The sequence below is a fragment of the Pseudophryne corroboree genome, chromosome 3 (genome assembly GCF_028390025.1).
Source record: "Pseudophryne corroboree isolate aPseCor3 chromosome 3, aPseCor3.hap2, whole genome shotgun sequence".
In the NCBI taxonomy this organism is placed as follows: Eukaryota; Metazoa; Chordata; class Amphibia; order Anura; family Myobatrachidae; genus Pseudophryne; species Pseudophryne corroboree.
Genome location: NC_086446.1, coordinates 211,978,790 through 211,995,979, shown reverse-complemented (window position 1 = coordinate 211,995,979; position 17,190 = coordinate 211,978,790). Strand labels below are relative to the sequence as shown.

The window sequence follows — 17,190 nt, the reverse complement described above, 5'->3', positions numbered from 1 at the left end:
GCCCCCAGTGCCAGGTACACATGTCCTCAAAGTGCACCCCCCTTCCCCTGCTGCTTACCGTGCTGCTGCTGTCCTGTGTGTGAGGGGATTAGAGCGCAGCGTGTGCCTCTCCTGCCCCTCAGTCTCGAGCGGCGGTGCGGGTGTCTACCTTCAATTAGGCGCCGATCCGTGAGCCAATCAAAGCTCGTGGTCCAGCAGCCAATCAGGAGCCTTGGCTGCCGGTCCGCAAGCTCTGATTGGCTCACTGGCCGGCGCCAAATTGAAGGTAGACACTGAGGGGCAGGAGAGGCGCACGCTGCCCTCTCCTCCCTTCACAGCAGCAGCGCGGTGAGCAGCAGCGGAGGGAGGGAGCGGTGGCCGGGAGGCGATCGAGCCGCACGCAGAGGTTGAAAGAGACGCATGTGGCTCGACAGCCGAGGGTTGGCCACCGCTGGTCTAGTTGGTGAGTGCAATAAGCGGCAGCCCGGCAGCAGTGGGTACAGTGTACCCACGGCTAAATTCTTAAGGGTACGCTGTACTTGCCCACTTGCACCGCTGTGTTCAACACGGGTGCCAGCAATCATACATTCAGAGAAAAGTCCAGAAGCAGAGCATTGTATCCCTCCTGGAGAGGGTCAGGTTGGGAGGTATGAGATAGGGTTGCACACGGGTGCAGCACTGCACCTAGCTTAAAGATATACAAATCAAAGACACTTGCTTATTGCAAAATTAATGTGTGATTTACCTGTGTTGTTTAGTTCAAATGCATTTTTTTCCCACAGCTTGCAGCAGCTGACATGGTGTGGCTGACTGATCAGAGCACCTGTGGAAGGAGTGACACCTGTCTGTCAATCTGTGGAGGGAGAGAGGTCCTATTTATTTAAACCTGTCTGGGGCATTTGTCTGTGAGACTGATGCAGAACTAGCTGGGCGGTGGCTAGAGATGTGAACACTGTCAGCCAGTAATAGGGCCATAGGAAGTTCTGCGACTGGCGGTCTGTGTGTTATCCTGATAAAGAAACTATACAGATTGCACCTGAAAAAGTCAGTGTGTGCATTCCCTGCATGTTGTAATTGTCACACGGGGTAACAGGGGTTAAGTCTTAGGATCCCAAATGCAGTCCTCAAGCCACCCAAATGTCAAGGTTTTAAGTATATCCATGCTTGGCCACAGGTGACTTAATTAGTACCTCAGTCAATTTGAATTAACCATCTGTGCTGAGCCATGGATATACCTACAACCTGGAACATTAGTGTGCCTTGTGGACCGCGTTTGGGAACCTTTGGGTTAAGCAATGAAGGGTCTCCTTAATAATCTTCTATTCAGTGATAGTTGAAGTTATATAATACTGCACAGAAATTAATATCCCTATTAACTACTATGAATTATAACTGTTTAAACAATAATAAAGTAAGAATTACTGTACTTATAGGAGGTCATTCCGAGTTGTTCGCTCGCTTGCAGATTTTAGCAGCATTGCACAAGCTAGGCCGCCGCCCTCTGGGAGTGTATTTTAGCTTAGCAGAATTGCTAATGAAAGATTAGCAGAATTGCAATTAGAAAATTATTAGCAGTTTCTGAGTAGCTCGAGACTTACTCCTACACTACGATCAGCTCAGCCCGTTTCGTTCCTGGTTTGACGCCACAAACATGCCCTTAAATAATTTGGATGCACAGATATTCAGTAGCTTGTTGAATGTGCACAGCTGCCAGTAATAAAGGCAGCATATAACTATTGTAATTATTTAACATTCAACAAGCTACTGAATATCTGTGCATCCAAATTATTTAAGGTTGTGGGAATTAACTATACCTATGTATGATTTAACTATATAAGTTATTGAAGAAGGGATACAATAATAACATACCAATTTACTTCTGTGTGTGAAGTGGTCCTGGTAGCATACTGTGTGTGAATCAACTAACACCATACTCCTATTAGTTGTTGTACGACACCCACTGTAATATAGTAATTCTTTAGTAATTATTGAACAATTATTTAAACACTGAACGTATAGACGGATTATATCTCTATCATTACATTGCGTTCAGAATATTGAATAACTATCTCAGAGCATTCAGATCCATAGTGATCCTTATCAGATTAAAATCAAATTAATAAAAGATATGACACAGGTAGCGAGCCTTGGTTTTAAAATTCACTTTATTTAGTTACTTCACTCACTATATGTAGTCATTATAATACTTGTTGTACTGTATTGTCTTATTTCGTATTTTTGAATAGTCCTAATGGATTTATTAAAAGTTACATTTTAAATTATTCTACGTGCGCCAACAAAGAGACATTCTTTCTTCTCCTTTTTTCTTTTGATACCGAGAATGTACACAGATGTCAGAAAAAGTCACCAGTGTCCTAAAAAATGCAGTTGTACCCAGTGTCCACTTAACCACGGACATGTGGAGCAGGGCAGACTAAGGACTATATGACTGTGACAGCCCACTGGGTAGATGTATAGCCTCCCGCAGCAACAACAGCAGCAGCGGCACCAGTAGCAGCATCTCGCAAATGCCAACTCGTTCCTAGGCAGGCTACGCTTTGTATCACCGCTTTCCATTATAGGCACACAGCTGACAACCTCTTACGGAAACTGAGGAACATCATCGCAGAATGGCTTACCCCAATTGGACTCTCCTGGGGATTTGTGACATCGGACAACGACACCAATATTGTGCATGCATTACATGTGGGCAAATTCCAGCACGTCCCATGTTTTGCACATACAATGAATTTGGTGGTGCAGAATTTTATAAAAATGACAGGGGCGCAATGGAGATGCTATCGGTGGCCCGAAGAATTGTGGGCCACTTTCGGCATTCAGCCACCGCGTGCCGTAGACTGGAGCACAAGCAAACACTCCTGAACATGCCCTGCCATCAGCTGAAGCAAGATGTGGTAACGAGGTGGAATTTAACAATCTATATGCTTCAGAGGATGGAGGAGCAGCAAAAGGCCATTCAAGCCTATACATCCACCTACGATATAGGCAAAGGAGGGGGAATGCACCTGACTCAAGACCAGTGGAGAATGATTTCAACATTGTGCAAGGTTCTCCAACCCTTTGAACTTGCCACACGTGAAGTCCGTTCAGACACTGCCAGCCTAAGTCAGGTCATTCCCCTCATCAGGCTTTTGCAGAAGCAGCTGGAGAGATTGAAGGAGGAGCTAAAATGGAGCGATTCCGCTAGGCATGTGGGACTTGTGGATGGAGCCCTTCATTCGCTTAACCAGGATTCACGGGTGATCAATCTGTTGAAATCAGAGTACTACATTTTGGACACCGTGCTCGATCCTAGGTTTAAAGCCTACGTTGTATCTTTCTTTCCGGCAGACACAAGTCTGCAGATGTTCAAAGACCTGCTGGTGAGACAATTATCAAGTCAAGCGGAAAGTGACCCGCCAACAGCTCCTCCTTCATTTTCTACCGCCACTGGAGCTGCCATGAAAAGGATAAAATTTCCAAAACCACCCGCTGGTGGTGATGCAGGGCAGTCAGGAGCAAGTGCTGACATCTGGTTAAGACTGAAGGACCTGCCAACGATTACTGACATGTCGTCTACTGTCACTGCATATGATTCTGTCACCATTGAAAGAATGGTGGAGGATTATATGAGTGACAGCATCACTTTAGGCATGTCAGACAGTCCGTACATATACTGGCAGGAAAAAGAGGCAATTTGGAGGCCCTTGCATAAACTGGCTTTATTTTACCTAAGTTGCCCCCCCTCCAGTGTGTACTCCGAAAGAGTGTTTAGTGCAGCTGGTCACCTTGTCAGCGATCGGCGTAGGAGGTTACTTCCAGAAAATGTAGAGAAGATGATGTTCATCAAAATGAATTATAATCAATTCCTCCGTGGAGACATTTACCAGCAATTGCCTCCAGAAATTACACAGGGACCTGTGATGGTGGATTCCAGTGGGGACGAGTTAATACTCTGTGAGGAGGGGGATGTACACAGTGAAAGGGGTGAGGAATCGGACGATGAGGAGGAGGTGGACATCTTGCCTCTGTAGAGCCAGTTTGTGCAAGGAGAGATTGATTGCTTCTTTTTAGGTGGGGGCCCAAACCAACCAATCATTTCAGCCACAGTCGTGTGGCAGACCCTGTCGCTGAAATGATGGGTTTGTTAAAGTGTGCATGTCCTGTTTATACAACAACATAAGGGTGGGTGGGAGGGCCCAAGGACAATTCCATCTTGCACCTCTTTTTTATGTATTATTTGCATCATGTGCTGTTTGGGGACTATTTTTTTAAGTGGCATCCTGTCTGACACTGCAGTGCCACTCCTAGATGGGCCAGGTGTTTGTGCCGGCCACTTGGGTCGCTTAGCTTAGTCATCCAGCGACCTTGGTGCAAATTTTAGGGCTAAAAATAATATTGTGAGGTGTGAGGTGTTCAGAATAGACTGGAAATGAGTGGAAATTATGGTTATTGAGGTAAATAATACTATAGGCTCAAAAGTACCTCCAAATTATATGATTTAAGCTGTTTTTGAGGGTTTTAAAAAAACAAACACCCGAATCCAAAACGCACCCGAATCCGGCAAAAATTCTTAAGGGAGGTTTTGCCAAAACGCGTCCGAATCCAAAACCAAGACACAAAACACAAAAAGTGGCCGGTGCACATCTCTAATCTGAGGTAAAAATATAAAAACTGGATTATCAATAGATATCCAGAAAAGATAAACAACACAGGTGCACTAATTAATTAATAGGGACTGAAAAATTGTCCAGTATATAGTGCTTTCTGTTACTAGCCACCCGACCTTGTTGCTAAGCGACAAGTACAGAGTACAGAGACGCGCTCGGTATCGGACATTAACCCAAAACCGCACGGGTCCCCTTACAACCTAGACTCACCAGCCATCTGACTTTGGTGCTAAGTAACAAGCACACAGTACAGAGATGCGCTCTGCGTCCGATGCCAACCCGAAACCATAAGTGACATTTTTGATGCGACGTTCGGTTAGATGGGACTCCGGAACTCCGGACAGGTAATTATGCCTATATACCTCCCCCTTTCCCTAACCTTAAATACTGCAGCCTTTTCAGGTGTCCACAAGCCATCTCCCAGAGAAACGGTTGTTTGTGGACCCATGGAGCTGAACTGTGCACGGTTCAGCCCACACACTACTATATCCTGGTATTGTATATGCTCATTGGGGCTCTCAAATTATTGGATTTCTCTTGCTGTTGAGATCTGATTTAGATGTAAGTGATTGGGCTTCTTTGAAAACTATTTTGTTCCAACTAGCAACATTATTGGATATGTTTACCTCTGCATCTCATTTTAGAAAGCAGGAATTACAACTGTAAGATATATGAACCGTCATGTGTACACTTATATCTACTCACTTATGTTCTTCCTTGCAGTGATTTATCATGTGTACACTTATATCTACTCACTCATGTATTTCCTCGCAGTGATTTATCATTAAGGAAACTTGCATGTTCCAGTCACCTACATTACGAGATATGTTTATCACTGTTTAATTAATAATTTTTTCTGAAAGTAGGAACCATTTGTTGAAGTTGGGACAGTGTACTTTTCAGCAGCAGGTCTCTGATCTCAAATCTTTTCTCTTTATTTCAATAGGCTAAGTTAGCCCACCTCTCTCATCCATTGTCCGCTATAATTTGTTATATGACAGTGGATAGCAAAAGGTGGGGCCCTTACCCTATTCTTTAATGCACTGCTCCTATATTGGTACTCTCTCATCCAATTGGCAGTAATTATTCTCTGCAATGCGACAGTAACAGAGAACCTGTGCAAAATCATTGGACAGCAGAAGTACTGTAAATCTTTGGTATTTGTCATTAACCACACCCTCTCATTTGTCCAAATTGGGTATTTACTGCCACATTTCACTGGTCACGCCCAATCTCGTCTGATCTTGGAAGCTAAGCAGTGAGAAGCCTGATCGTACCTAGATGGGAGACCACTAGGGAATATCTGGTGCAGTAAACTCAACTCCATACCTGAGACAAAAAGCAGAAGTGTTGGAGCAACCTTTGACACTACCACTCTTATTATCCAATCTCGTTATCTACAGAATCTACCACTTTAGATCACAATCTTTTGATCTGATTAGAGATCCATATACAGCTACTCTACTTACCAGGAGACTCTAGTAACAGAAAGCACTATATGCTGGACAATTTTACAGTCCCTATTAATTTATTAATTAGTGCACTTGTGTTTTTTCTCTTTTCTTGATATCTAATGATAATGCAATGTTAATATTTTCACCTCAGATGCATCCTAATGAATATATTTTGACTAACTTAATTTTTGAGAGTAATTATTCATAAAAGGTCAATTATTCATGATACTGGATGTGGAGGTAATATTTTAATACTTGTATTTTCTTGTGTATCAACTTTTTATACTATACATGATTAAAAGTTAAGTTTTAACAATCTTCATTATATCAAGTGTGCACCAACATAGAGTCTTTCTTTTCTTCTTTCCTTATACCTTGAATACTTTGCTTACCGTTTGTAGTTTCACTAACATACTTAAGATATAATATTTGTGTATTCTGTGTATCAGTAGCTGCTTGCACTGATACTAATATAGATTTAATTTAACAGCCAATGTTGTAGCAGTCAATTAAAAATGTTGACTCCTATCTGGTTAATTCTAAGAAGGGGAGGAATAGGATAAGTAAGTGTGAAAGTTTGGGAGAAAAAAAGACATAAGCTGGGTACATACTAGACATGCTAATGATACAATGTCACTCCCGATTTCCCTTGAACTCTCAGGAACTCCCAGGCAAACAATACAGTGCGTACACACTGAGCGATTTTACACCAAACGATATACGTGTGTCGTCCGATACTACTAAATTGTTGTGTTTCGGCCTGATTTAAGTACTGGTCAGAGTTTTAGGAGGGGTTAAATAGACGGTCGGCAGCAGTAAAAATTGGGTGGTAATTGTGTGGCACATATTAGTGGCCAGCAGTGTTGGATGGCATACATTGGAGAGCAGCAGCATATGACATTGGTGGACAAGTGGGTAACACGCAGAATGTTCCAATCCTGGATCCTCTATCGCCTCTGCTACCAACGATCAGCCCACAAAATGGAAGACAGGAGTGTTCAGGGAGTGGCTTTGGTGATGTCCACACTGGGAAGTTCGTTAAGACAGATAGTTTGTCAATGGTAGCGTACACACTGCACTATTTGCTCCTAGTTGGTTATGACATTTTTGAAATTGAGTTGCATGTACAGACGACAGAGGACATCATTAGCGATGCAAGGGAGCACACATCACTAGCGATAAAGAGCGTACACACTGAACAATTTAAACAATTTGTTGTAACGATTAGTCATAGTATGCAAATTCGTTTAAAATGTCATCTAGTGTGTACCTGGCTTAAGTGAGGGGAAAAAGAGAGAGAGCACTGTGGAGTTTTTCAAAATAGTTGTTGAGCTGTTTCTGGACTGATTGGGGTTACGGAGAGGCTGCTTTAGCTCTGTAAAAACTTGTCCAGTTATAACTCTATATAAATCATTGTAGCAGTTTTCACCACATTACTGTGCCACATTATAACTCAAGCCTGCACATTATTTAGCTGCTTAGTACATGGAATGAGATCAGTTTGAAGTCCATCATTCCCCACAATAATCTGTGACTAAACTTTTTAAACAGTGTATAAATGTAGTGAAGCACCTGCCTCACTGGTGTGTGTAATGTAAGTGCTTATCACACGTCCTGGTTTCTTTATCTCAGTCTCATTTAGGTGCTTATTTATTATCATTTATCAGTTCATTACATATGCGGAAACTAGTGTTTTAAGGGTCTAATTCAGCATGGAGCGCTACTGATGCCCTGTGAAGTGTGCGCACACGCAGAAGCCGCACTGTGCATGAGCACACAATGAGATGCGATGGCATCTCACTTGTGTGATCTCCTCTGCCTGATTGACAGGCAGAGGCATTCGTGTTATGAGAGGGGGTGTCATGGCAGCGTTTAAGGGGTGCAATGCTGCAACATCTCCTGTTTGCGTCTTCCGGGACACAATCATCTCCCCTCTGAGTCGTCTCTCAGACCACCATAATCTCCCACCTGAGTCTCCCAGCACACCATCATCTCTCCCTGCATTATCTCTCAACAGACCATCATCTCCCCCTGCATCTCTCCGCACACCATCTCCCCCTGCATCTCTCTGCACACAGTCATCGCCCACCTGCATCTCCCAACACACCATCATCGCCCACCTGCATCTCTCTGCACACCATCAACTCCCTCTGCATCTCTCAGCACACCATCATCTCCCCCTGTGTCTCTCAGCACACCATCATCACCCCCTACATCTCACAACGCACCATCATCTCCCCCTGCATCTCTCTGCACACTATCATCTCCCCCTGCATCTCTCTGCACACCATCATCTCCCCCTGCGTCTCTCTGCACAACATCATCTCCCCCAGCGTCTCTCCGCACGCCATCATCTCCCCCTGTGTCTCTCTGCATGCCATCATTTCCCCTTGCATCTCTCCGCAAAACATCATCTCCCCCTGCGTCTCTCTGCACACCATTATCTCCCTCTGCGTCTCTCAGCACACCATCATCTCCCTTTGCATCTCTCTGCACACCATTATCTCTCCTGCATCTCTCCACACACCATCATCTCCCCCTGCTTCTCTTCGCACACCATCATCTCCCCTGTGTCTCTCCACACACCATCATCTCCCACTGCATATCTCAGCATACCATCCGTTTCCTGCGTGTGTCTGTCAGCCCACCATCATCTCCCACCTGCATCTCTCAGCACACCATCACCTCCACTCTGCACCTCTCAGTACACCATCACCTCCACCCTGCTTCTCTTAGTACATTATCCCCTTCCAGCCTGTGTCTCCCCGCATACCATCACCTCCCATCAGTGTCTCTCAGCACACCATTTCCCCCTGCATCTCTCTCAACCACATCATGTACTGCCTGCGTCTCTCAGCACACCATCATCTCCCATGGCGTCTCTCTGCACACCATCATCTCCCCCCTACATCTCTCAGCACACCATCATCTCCCACCTGCATCTCTCAGCACACCATCTCTTCCCTGCATCTCTCTCAACCACATCATCTCCCACCAACATTTCCCAGCACACCATCATCTCCCTCTGCATCATCTCTCAGCACACCATCATCTCCACCCTGCATCTCTCAGTACACCATCACCTCCACCCTGCATCTCTCAGTATACCATCCCCTTCCTGCCTGTGTCTCCCAGCACACCATCACCTCCCATCAGTTTCTCTCAGCACACCATTTCCCCCTGCATCTCTCTCAACCATATCATGTACTGCCTGTGCCTCTCAACACACCATCATCTCCCCTGGCGTCTTTCTGCACACCATCATCTCCCCCCTACATATCTCAGCACACCATCTCCCACCTGCATCTCTCAGCACACCATCTCTTCCCTGCATCTCTCTCAACCACATCATCTCCCGCCAACATTTCCCAGCACACCATCATCTCCCTCTGCATCATCTCTCAGCACACCATCATCTCCACCCTGCATCTCTCAGTACACCATCACCTCCACCCTGCATCTCTCAGTATATCATCCCCTTCCTGCCTGTGTCTCCAAGCACACCATCACTCCCATCTGTGTCTCTCACCACACCATCATCTCCCTCCTGCATAGTCTTTCAGCACACAATCACTCCCCTGCATCTCTCTCAACCACATCATCTCCCCCTGCAACTCCCAGCACACCATCATCTCGACCCCGCTTCATCTCTCAGCACACCATCATCTCCCTTGGTGTCTCTCTGCACACCATCATCTCCCCTCTACATCTCTCAGCCCACCATCATCTCCCACCTGCATCTCTCAGCACACCATCACCTCCACCCTGCATCTCTCAGTACATTACCCCCTTGCTGCCTGTGTCTCCCAGCATACCATCACCTCCCATCTGTGTCTCTCAGCACACCACCATCTCCCTCCTGTGTAGACTCGCAGTACACCATCATCTCCCACCTGCATCTCTCAGCACACCATCATCTCCCTGGTTGTAAATATAAATGAGTGCTAAAATTTGGAAAATCTATAGAGCTTTAAATTTGAGTCATCTTGCAACAAGCAATGAGCATGACACCCAGCACATGAAACCCCTGGCAACGAGCAGATAATTTAAAAGTAATTAGAAGCCTTACTGTGGGGCATAATGTGTTATGGGCATTGCGGTGTGTGGCTTAATGTAACATGAACATTGCAGTGTGTGGCATAATGTATAATGAGCATTGTGTGTGGCATTATGTGTAATGGGCATTGTAGTGTGTGGCATAATGTATAACGGATATTGTGGTGTGTGGCATAATGTATAATGGACATTGTGGTGTCCGGCATAATGTACCACGGGCATTGCGGTGTGTGACATAATGTGTAATGGGCATTGTGGTGTGTGGCATAATGTATAATGGACATTATGGTGTATCGCACAATGTATCACGGATATTGCAGTGTGTGGCATAATGTATAATGGGCATTGAGGTATGTGGCATAATGTGTAATAGGCATTGTGGTGTGTGGCACAATGTATAACAGACATTGCAGTGTGTGGCATAATGTATAACGGACGTTATGGTGTGTGGCATAATGTATCACTGACATTGTGGTGTGAGGCATAATGTATCACAGGCATTTCAGTGTGTGGCATAATGTATAACGGGCATTGCGGTGTGTGGCATAATGTGTAATGGGAATTGTGGTGTGTGGCATAATGTGTCACAGGTATAACGGTGTGTGGCATAATGTGTCAAGGGCATTATGATGTGTGGCATATTGTGCAATGGGCATCACGGTGTGTGGCATAATGTGTAAGGAGCATTACTATAAGGAGGAAAAATGTGTAAAGAGCATTAATCAGGATTTTTTTTCCTTTGGTGGCCAATGCCTGGGTTTGCAGGCAGTGGCAAATTTCCCATTAGGCACGTGAGGGGGAGGCACTTGTTTGGGGGCGGTAATTTGATACTTATGTTGGTACTGTCATCCCAAAAAGTTCCAGTAACTGCACAATATTTCCACTGTACTGTACGATATGCCATCATGAATGGCGTGTAAATGGGTAGGACATGCACATACTGCCCCTGTAAGCTGTCCTACTTAGTAACATAGAAACATAGAAACATAGAATTTGACGGCAGATAAGAACCACTTGGCCCATCTAGTCTGCCCCTTTTTTTATCCTTTAGGTAATCTCAACCCTTTTTGAACCTTATTTCTTTGTAAGGATATCCATATGCCTATCCCGAGCATGTTTAAATTGCTCTACAGTCTTAGCCTCTACCACCTCTGATGGGAGGCTATTCCACTTATCCACTACCCTTTCTGTGAAATAATTTTTCCTTAAATTTCCCCTGAACCTGCCTCCTTCCAGTTTCAGTGTATGTCCTCGAGTTCTAATACTTCTCATCCTTTTAAGAATATTTCCCTCCTGAACTTTGTTAAAACCTTTGGTATATTTGAACGTTTCTATCATGTCTCCCCTTTCCCTTCTCTCCTCCATACTATACATGTTAAGATCTTTCAGCCTTTCCGGGTAAGTTTTGTGATGTAGGCCATGCACCATTTTAGTTGCCCTTCTTTGTACACTCTCTAATGTATTTATATCCTTCTGGAGATATGGTCTCCAGAACTGGACACAGTATTCCAGATGAGGCCGCACCAATGACCTATACAGTGGCATTATTACTTCTCTTTTCCTGCTAATGATTCCTCTCCCTATGCAACCAAGCATCTGACTTGCCTTTCTCATTGCTTTGTTGCATTGCTTTCCTGCCTTCAAGTCACTTGAAATAGTGACTCCTAAATCCCTTGCCTCCTCAGTAGTTTCCATTATAATACCCTTGATACTATATTTAGCCTTTGGGTTTTTGAGACCCAAGTGCATGATTTTGCATTTTTTAGCATTAAACTGTAGTTGCCATGTTCTTGACCATTTTTCAAGCCTAGCTATGTCATCAATCATTTGTTTTACCCCTCCTGGTGTGTCTACCCTGTTGCATATCTTTGTATCATCTGCAAAAGGCATACTTTCCCTTCATACCATTTGCAATGTCACCAACAAAGATATTAAAGAGAACTGGTCAGAGTACAGATCCCTGGGGTACTCCACTGGTAACATTTCCCTCCATAGATTGCACTCCATTTACTACAACTGTCTGTTTCCTATCCTGCAACCAGGTTCTTATCCATTTAACTATTTTATAATCCACCCCCAAACTTTCAAGTTTATTTAGCAGTCTGCAATGTGGGACAGTGTCAAATGCCTTACTAAAGTCTAGATATGCTACATCTACAGCTCCCCATTGATCTATTATTTTCATCACAGAGTCAAAAAAGTCAATAAGATTTGTTTGGCATGATCTCCCACCAGTAAATCCATGCTGTTTTGGATCCTGTAAGTTGTTTGATTTAAGATATTCCACAACTATTTCTTTTAGTAGTTTTTCCATTACTTTCCCTACTACTGATGTAAGACTTACTGGTCTGTAGTTACTTGCTTCTTCCTTGCTTCCACTTTTGTACAGTGGAACTACATTTGCTCTTTTCCAGTCCTCTGGAATGGCACCTGTATTTAGTGACTGGTGAAATAATTCTGTTATGGTGCCACCAGCACATCTTTTAGCTCTTTTAGTATCCTTAGGTGTATCCCATCTGGCCCCATTGATTTATCCACTTTTAGTTTTGAAAGTTCAGTTAGGACCTTCTCCTCTGTAAATGTATTTTCATCTACCTTATTTTTATGAATGTCCTTGCAACTTAGCATACAGTATAACATATAGTAACATACAGTAGTAACATTATTTCTGATGTTGAAAAAAAGACAATTTGTCTATCAAGTTTAACCTGTTAGTGCTCTCCTACACTGTAATATTTTTAAGACTAATTTCAACTGTGGTGGATGTACAGCCGTAAACTAAAATACTCCTTTTTTTAAGTTTTTATTTTATTACTATAGTACATGATTTACCCACCATAACCCTGTAAATCCTTATCCATTAGGAATTTATCTAGCCCATAATTAAAAGTAATGACAGTCTGCCATTACTACTCTCTCAGGCAGGGAATTCCAAATATATATTGTCCTTACTGTGAAGTAACCTTTCTGTCTCTGTGTGTGAAATTTCCTCTTCTCTAACCTAAGCGGGTGTCCATGTGTCCTTTGTGATGATCTTACTAAAAACAAATCCCCCACTAGCTCTTACATATTTGTAAATGTTAATCATGTCCCCTCTTAATCTCCTTTTTCCAGTGTAAACATGCCTAGCAAGCCTTTCCTTGTTTGTTATCTATGTGAACACCTAAATCTGTTTCCAGTATAGTTTTTCCCCATTTAGTATATAGGTTGTATTCTAGTTCTTGCTACTGACGTGCATTATCTTACATTTGTCTGTATTGAACTTCATTCTCCATTTTGCTTCCCATGTTTCCAGTTTACATAAGTCGCTCTGAAGAGACTCAGCATCCTCCTCCGAATTTATAACCTTACACAGTTTGGTATCATCTGCAAAAATTGACACTGTGCTCTCTAGACCTACTTCTAGATCATTTATGAAAATGTTGAACAATAGTGGTCCAAGTACAGACCCCTGTGGTACACCACTGAGTACTTCAGTCCATTTTGAAAAAGGTCCATTTATCACCACTCTCTGCTCCCTTTTATCCAACCAATTACTAATCAAAGTGCATACTGTGCTCCCTAGCCCAAGTTCTCTTAATTTGTAGATAAGTCTTATGTGAGGTACTGTATCGAAAGCTTTAGCATAGTCTAAAAAGATTACATCCATCTCTTTACCCTGATCTTGGTGTGCACTAACTTTCATAAAAGCCTATTAAGTTAGTTTGACATGATCTATCCTTTACAAATCCATGTTGGTTCTTATTAATAACCTTATTGGTTTCAAGGAACTCTTTTATTATATCCCTTAAAATACCTTTCAGTACTTTCCCCACTATAGATGTAAGACTTACTGGTCTATAATTACCCGGTTCAGATTTATTTCCCTTTTTAAATATTGGCACTACTTCCTCTATACACCAGTCTTTGGGATCCATGCCTGATGTAAGTGAGTGAATGAAAATCAAATATAGGGGTCTTGTTAATTTAGAGTGTAGCTCCATGAGAACCCTTGGGTGAATTCCATTGGGACCAGGTGACTTATTAATCTTATTTATTTTAATTGGTCACAGACTACTTCCTCACTTAAATAAGCACTTAGCAGTGGGACATTCTCATTGCTGAGGTAATACGTCAATCCCGCCATCTGGTCCTCTCTTGTGAATACAGACAAGAAAAACTTGTTTTATTTCTCCACTATGTTATTGATTTCTTTGATTAGGATGCCCAACTTGCCTTTTGAAGGGCCAATACTCTCTTTATTTAATCTTTTGCTGTTGATGTATTTAAAAAACTTTTTGGTGTTTTATTTACTGTCCTTAGCTATTAGCTTTTCCGTTTCTATTTTAGACATTCCGATTTCTATTTTGCATCTTTTGTTCCAATCCTTATAATACTGGAATGACTCCGCCTTCCCATCTGAATTGGTTTGGAATTATTACTCCTTCATTTGCTGCCCATGGGAATGAATTTATGAGTATAACTAGCAAGCAATGTTTTTAATACATCCCATTTCTCTGTGGTATTCTTACCTTGAAACAAAATTTCCCAGTTAATGTCCCTTAAAGCTTCCCTCATCATGGCAAAGTTGTCTTTGCTAAAGTTTAGAGTCTTAGTTGAGCCTATATAGGGCTGCTTGTGAAAACTGATATTGAATGTGACCATATTGTGGTCGCTGTTTCACATGGGCTCCCCTACTATAATATTTGATATCAATTCCCTAGTTGGTTCCTCGATTCATTGAAGTAAGTACTGAACATTTAGTGTGTTTAAAAACCTATTACCCCTAGCAGTATCACATGAATCATTTGTCCAATTAATCTCTGGATAGTTAAAACCTCCCAACACTATTACATCTCCTAATCCTGCTGCTTTTTCAATTTGCTTCAGTAACAATTCCTCATCAGACACATTAATGTCAGGTGGCTTGTAGCATATCCCTATTAGTAGCTTTTTAGTTCCCTTTCCGCCACATGCAAATTCTACCCATAAAGTCTCCACAGTATTTACAGTCCCATTTCAAATGTCATCCTTTATATTTGGTTTTAAAAAAGGCTTTACATAAAGACATACCCCTCAACCCTGTTTATTTATTCTGTCTCTCCTGAACAGCGTATAACCCTCCAGATTAACTGTCCAATCATGAGTTTTGTCCCACCAAGTTTCAGTAATACCTATAATATCATACTGTTTGTTTGCTTGACGGACTACTAGTTCCCCCTTTTTCCCTGTAAGGCTCCTAGCGTTAACATACATACAATTAAGATAAGCATTCCCTTTTATGCTAGGATCATTTTCCAGTATGTATACATAATTTTTTTTAAATTCATATTTAGTGGCTTTTTCTTTATTGTTCTATTAAATTGTCTATCATCAAATGAGGACTTAAAACCAATCAATAAAAATAATCAAATTAGACAGGCAAGGGGCAGCGATTACTGTTGTGCCTAGGGGCGGTCTCACCCCTAAATCCACCCCTATGTGAAGTTTGCTTTTCCTGAAATGCCACGCCCCTTTTTTGATCGCACGCCACAGCAAATTATTTTACTTTTCTGATGGCAATTGGGCAGAATTTTTTTTGGCTTGGGGGGAAAACAAATTCTACTAATGCCACTGGTTGTGTTGTATACTATACATTATCTCTGGTGATGGGAGGCAGCAGTAACTGTATACTGTACATTATCTGTGGTGATGGGAGGCAGCAGTAACTGTATACTGTACATTATCTGTGGTGATGGGAGGCAGCAGTGACTGCATACTATATAATATCTCTGGTGATGGGAGGCAGCAGTGACTGTATACTGTACATTTTCTGGGCAGCAGGGACCGTATAAGGATGTACATTGTGGATGCAGTTCTCTATTGTGCACCCCCAGCAACAGTAAAAATACAGTATATTTCAGAGCTCAAGGCCCACAAATAACATACAAATAAGTTCTGTGCAGCAATATAGATACACAAACCTATAACTCTGCTGCTGCAAGTTCTAGGATGCCCTAATTGACTGGTAAAACATAATGGGACTTATAGTTCTACCAAAGTCAATGATGAATCTTTCTGTAATGGAGTCCACTTTCATTGCACAAACCCCTGGAGTACCTAAGCATTTGTGGTGTATGTCTCCATGAAAAAAGGAAGGTGTTGCCACTTCCTGAGCGTGGAGTCTGAGGGATGCTGCTCTCTCACTTCCTCAGGGGTCACCAGGTCTCCTCTTCCTAAAAAGCGTCAGCCTTGTATGCAGTTCTGGGATCAATTTGTAGTGTCTGAGACTAGCAGAGCTCCGTGTTTTGTCTGGGAAATACTGGCAGGGAGGGATGAGAGGGTTGGGACAATGCTGCCTGTCTGCAATGCTAAACCAGACAGGCATGTTTTACATTAATAGAAGTAAGAGTCGGATAAAAGTACAAGTGTAGCAACTGTCTATATAATCTGCTTCTGCTGTCAGTACTATGCTGATGACCTCAAAAGCACCCCCTAGGAGCCGGCTCCCCTAGACAACTGCCTAAAGATGCCTAGTGGCAGCTCCAGCCATGGGTACGGGAATATCTGGCAACAGGTGGCAGGAGCTGGCAACTGGAGGCAGCATCCTTTTCACGCTGGAGCCATAAAGAGGAGAGCCCAGCCGATCAACCAATTCCCCCTGGAGGTGACCACACCACTACACTACATCTGCCGTGGGGGCCACTGATGACAGCACAGCAGGCACAGTCAGCGAGACCAACCACAGTAACCAATACACCAGGTTACCAGCATCCACTGCCTCACCTGGGATCTGCCAACGGAGCCTGAGGAAGACAACAGCGCAGCACAAATCCACAAAATCAAGGTCACCGGTAGTTGCGGACAGGAGGTAACTGCAGGGACTACAGAGCAGAGTTCAGAAGGGGGACTACCAGGGAACACCAGGGGTGGATTTAAGGGTGAGGGTGCTCATAGGCACAACAGTAATGACCTCCCTCCGCCTGCCTAATTTTATTTTTAATGATTGGTTCTAAGTCCTCTTTTGATGATAGCCAGTTTAATAGAATAATAAAAAAAAAACACTAACTATG

The 17,190-nt window shown here is 43.1% G+C and overlaps 1 pseudogene; it reads left to right on the top strand.

Annotated features, from left to right (window-relative positions):
• Positions 1–5,849: 5,849 nt before the first annotated feature.
• LOC134894932 (5S ribosomal RNA) lies at positions 5,850–5,967 on the top strand (annotated as a pseudogene).
• The last annotated feature ends 11,223 nt before the right edge of the window (positions 5,968–17,190 follow it).